The sequence below is a fragment of the Babylonia areolata genome, chromosome 19, assembly GCF_041734735.1.
Source record: "Babylonia areolata isolate BAREFJ2019XMU chromosome 19, ASM4173473v1, whole genome shotgun sequence".
Taxonomy (NCBI): Eukaryota; Metazoa; Mollusca; class Gastropoda; order Neogastropoda; family Buccinidae; genus Babylonia; species Babylonia areolata.
Window position 1 is genome coordinate 45,714,722 of NC_134894.1, and position 5,083 is coordinate 45,719,804.

Genomic DNA, 5,083 nt, shown 5'->3' on the forward strand with positions numbered 1-5,083 from the left:
CGATCGATTGCCGGTGTCATGGCAATCTCCTCCTCCCCTTAAATTCCTGAACCTGGACGAATTTGACAACAGCAACATGCATCACGGATGGAACGTCGTGCCAAACGGTTAGCACCAAGGACTGACCACTGGATGGACGCGGGTTCGAAACCTTTCAGAAGCATATCGTTGCGAGGATGTTTTCGGCCTGGGTAGGTTCCTGTCTAGAGCTGAGTGTGCTGTGTACTTTTATTGGGAAGACTGGGACCACTCAGTGGGAAGTTATCAAATTCATTGAAGCAGTGTTGAGAATATTGCTGAAATTTCCTATCAACGCTGCAGGTGTCTTTCTCTATCTCTCGTTGCTGGCTTATACGAAAGGAAGCGTAGAGTCCAGCATTGATTTTCACGTGGTCCCAAGCCTGTATGGACCTCCGCTGACAGCAATGATGGAGTCTCCCGTCGGACCGACTGATGAGTAGGCAGGCAGGCTTATCTGTCGGTGTGTGTCCTCACATGGGAGAAGAGGCCGATTCTGGATACGCAGCACTTCCCACAGGTGTTGCAAGGGAAAACGTCTCCAGAAGTTGAGCCCTACTTCCTTCGCTCACGCTTCTCCTTAATGGCCAGCGTTCTCTTGTTTTCAAACGTCTTTATACCACTAGAGCACAGCATCCTCCAGCGAGAGCGGTCAAGGGCATCAGTTTCCCAGGAAGCGATGTCTGTGTCACAGGCTGTCAAGGTGTCCTTGAAGCGCTTGCAGGGTCTTCCAAGTTCGCGGTGGCGTTCCTTCAGCTGACAGCAGCATCGATCATAAATAACATCATCCTCACTCATCCGTATTTCTACAATACAGAAAATATGTTACTGTGGCCTTCGTGCGTTGCTCTTATGTAATTGTATTGTGATGCATCAGTTTCGATTTCAATGCCGCTGCCATGTATATGTTGAGTTCGTGTCGACAGATTCATGGGGACTGTCCGGGATGGAGGTAGGGCGGGGGGTGGGGAGTGGGGAGCCCGGGGGGGGGATATTCTGTGGCAGTCTTCACTCAACGGGAAGCGCTTGCACTGCCAGAATCCTCTGCCAAGCCAGTAGTGATGTCAGCAAGGGTGGGGAGGAGTGGGGGTGGGGGTACGAGGAGAGTGGAGGGCTCGGCAAGTGGTGTCCTGCGTATGTTGAATGGGAACAGGTACCACTCAGTATCAAGGAGGCGTCACTGCGTTCGGACAAATCCATATACGCTACACCACATCTGCCAAGCAGATGCCTGACCACTCAACAACGTCGAAGTGATTCGGCAACGGTGCAAAGTCTCCACGGGTACTGCCGGTGTGGCCTCGTGGCCACCTAACATTTGTATTTCCTGTTAAGAGTAGATTGGGTTGCTTTTAGACTGTCGTAGAAAGAGACAGTTTGTGGCCGATGTGTTCAACGGATTCATTATGAAAGACTTTGAAGATAATGCCTCTGACACAGTTCCAAAGATGGGAAACAGAGAGAGCGAGTGAGAGAGAAGCAGATATGAATCCTTGATTTTTCACCGGAGTGGTACATCCTTTGCTGCAGATTCTTCCCATCCTACACGAATCCATACAGCTTTCAGGACGCGGTTTATACATATTCAGCTAAGCCTGTCTGTCTGTTCGTCTTCGTCTGTATGTTTTATTGTTTTACCCGAGGGAGACCCGAAGGTTCGAACCGAGTCACTTGATTCCTTGTCTCGTTTTGTGTTGTAACCTACGTTTATTGTCTCTCCGTCCACAAGGTAACCGGGTGAAGCATTCTATTTTGTTCTTCATGCACTTTCGGTAGACTATTTTTTGTTTTGTTGTTGGACGGGCGCAATAGCCGAGTGGTTAAAGCGTTGGACTTTCAATCTGAGAGTCCCGGGTTCGAATCTTGGTGACGGCGCCTGGTGGGTAAAGGGTGGAGCTTTTTACCGATCTCCCAGGTCAACATAATGTGCAGACCCGCTCTTGTGTCTGAACCCCCTTCGTGTGTACACGCACGCAGAAGATCAAATACACACGTTAAAGATCCTGTAATCCATGTCAACGTTCCGTGGGTTATGGAAACAAGAACATACCCAGCACTGATGCACACCCCCGAAAGCGGAGTATGGCTGCCTACATGGCGGGATAAAAACGGTCATACACGTAAAAGCCCACTCGTGTACATACGAATGAACGCGGGAGTTGCAGCCCACGAACGCAGAAGAAGTTTTGTTGTTGTTTTTGTCGAATAACAAAAAACCTTTTTCTTTCTCTCCAAAACCTGAAAAAGCAAATCTTATAACTGACGTGATCAAATCTGAAATCAAACATACACCCGAAAAATGGGACCGGCCCCTGCATAGACCATCATCCGTTTCATATTGTGATGACAGGTATCCGGGTTCGGCAAAACTTCTCGGCCAGGAACTGAACACAACAAAAGTTATGCACTCCAGTGTTGCAAACATTCAGCCAGACTAACCGATACATGCTCTGAGTGAACTCAATCCCGGCACCGAATTTGAAAAATACTGTGGAACGTACACACTTGGGAAACGACCGAGACAGTCCAGTGTCAGTTTTAGGCAGACATTCCCATCATCCCCATACATCATGCCATTTCCGTGTAGCTCAGACAATAATTAGAATGCACTACATCGGTCCCCCAGTTTCGCATGACAGCCATAAGGTGTCATCAGAGGCGCGTGTTGGCTGTCAAGGCCGACAACTGACGCTGAATGCCGGGTCGTCACTCGGGGAGAAACAAGGAGACCTGTTTCAAGAACACGAGCGTAGCCATTGTTGCAGTCCGTAATCGGCTAAAGCGTTCGTTTTATGGAGTGCCACCACGTGGGTAAGCACCCTCTCATGCATAATTCGTTACCTGAGTCCTCCCCTCCCTTTCGTCACAGCGGGGTTGTCTGTCTCACTGTTTGGGTTGAATCTGATGGGGCGGAGGGTGGGGATGGGGTTGAAATTTCTCTTCGGTTTATCTTGTGTGTGTGTGTGTGTCTGTGTGTGTGTGTGTGTGTGTGTGTGTGTGTGTGTGTGAGAGAGAGAGAGATGCCCCCAAAGTCTACTATACCAGTCCAAATATACTCTTCAATCAATCAAAAATTAGTATGGGTTCTATGAGGTAAAAAAAAAAAAGCACAGATAAAAAGAAAGGATTACATTTGGATGGTCAATTTCGACAATGTGATTATATGATGTGTTCGTATTGATATGATGTGTTTCGATTTTACATGCTTTGATAATTATCATATGATTTATATGTATTTTATTATCTGTTTTTATTGATATGATGTTTCGATAATACATGCTTAAGTAATCATTACATGATTTATATGTACTTTGTTTCTGTGTACTGTCCAAACCTTGGAGATGAACGACTGGAAAAAAAGGCACAGTACCCCCCTATCACATGGACTTTTTAATCTAATGACAAAGTGCCAAGTGTCGCTTATCTCGTATTAGTTTATTTTGCTCCAAATCTGTTTTTTCCTTTCTGTTCCATTTGACCTGTTTTGCACCGTTTCTGTTCGGATTTGTACCTACTATGTCACTAGAGCTTTACAGCTAATGACATTAAACATTTCAGTGTTCTCTCTCTCTCTCTCTCTCTCTCTCTCTCTCTCTGTCTCACACACACACACACACACACACACAAAGAAAAACCAAACAGATATTTCACCCCACCCCCTTACCCCCACCCTTTCCCTATCAGATTCACCACAGACTAGTCGCCTGACAGGCAGGCTCTTCAGCTCCCTCGATTTTTAATCGACTGTTTTATCCCTGGCTTTTTAATCAAGTCAGTTTTTGACAGACTGATTCACGATGGACTCGTCAGTCTTTTACGTGGTTGTTTTACGCCGCCCCATGTGCCTTCAATCTGTATGGACATTTTTACTGTAGGCGTCGAATATTAATCACCGTCCGCCATTGCTGGAGTACTTAATGAGGCGGAAGCCTGTGTGGCTGATGTAAAGGCGTGGATGGACAGAAATAAGCTTAAACTTAACGAAGAGAAAACCTAGCTCTTAGCTGCAGGAAACCGAGCTCGTCTCAATGAAATAAAAAAAAAAAAAAGGGCCTAGTCACTCTCGGCACTGCTACAGTTACATTTCAAGCATCAGCTAAATACCTAGGTGTACATATTGATAAGACCTTGACCATGGCTGACCACATTTCATCCCTGTGTCGCTCATGCAATTTCCATCTTCGCAGACTAGCCTCAGTCAGACCATACTTAACGGAGAAAAACATGGCTAAGCTGGTTTACTCTTTTGTCCTGTCCAGACTAGATTACTGCAATTCTACCTTTGCAGGTTTACCATCTTCCTTCCTCTCTTATTAGACTACAGAAAGTACAGAACAATGTTTGCGCGTTGGGTTACGCTGCTGGTCAGGCATCTGCTTGGCAGATGTGGTGTAGCGTATATGGATTTGTCCGAACGCAGTGACGCCTCCTTGAGCTACTGAAACTGAAACTGAAACTGCTGCACGACTTGTCCTAGCAAAAAAGAAATCTGATCATGTCACACCTCTTTTGCATCAGTTACACTGGCTTCCTATAGAGTCCCGCATTCACTATAAACTAGCAACACTTGCATTCCGACATTTTGATGAATCTCTTCCCCCGTATCTCTCTTCTGTGCTGGAAACGTACGAACCATGCAGAACGCTATGATCCAGTTCTGAAAGGTTACTTTAAGTCCCAAGAACTAATTTAAAATGTGCAGGGAAAAGGTCTTTTAGGGCTCAAGCACCCCGAATTTGGAATTCTTTTCCATACTCCCTCAAATATGCTCCTGATCTCCAGACCTTTAAGTCAGATCTGAAAACGCACCTTTTCCGCAAACATTTCTGTACTCAGCATAATGGATAGTCCAAAGTCTGTTCGCCACATGGAGTTTTATGCTAGACATTTATACTCACATAATCCTGTTTTAGTGCAGTTGATATATTTAATGTGTCTAGGCGCACACGCGCGTGCATGTGTGTATGAGTGTGAGTGTATGTGTGTGTGTGTGTGTGCGCGCGAGTGTATGTGCGTGCGCGCATGTGTGTGTGTGTTTAAAAAATGTGTGTTTTTATGGAATGTA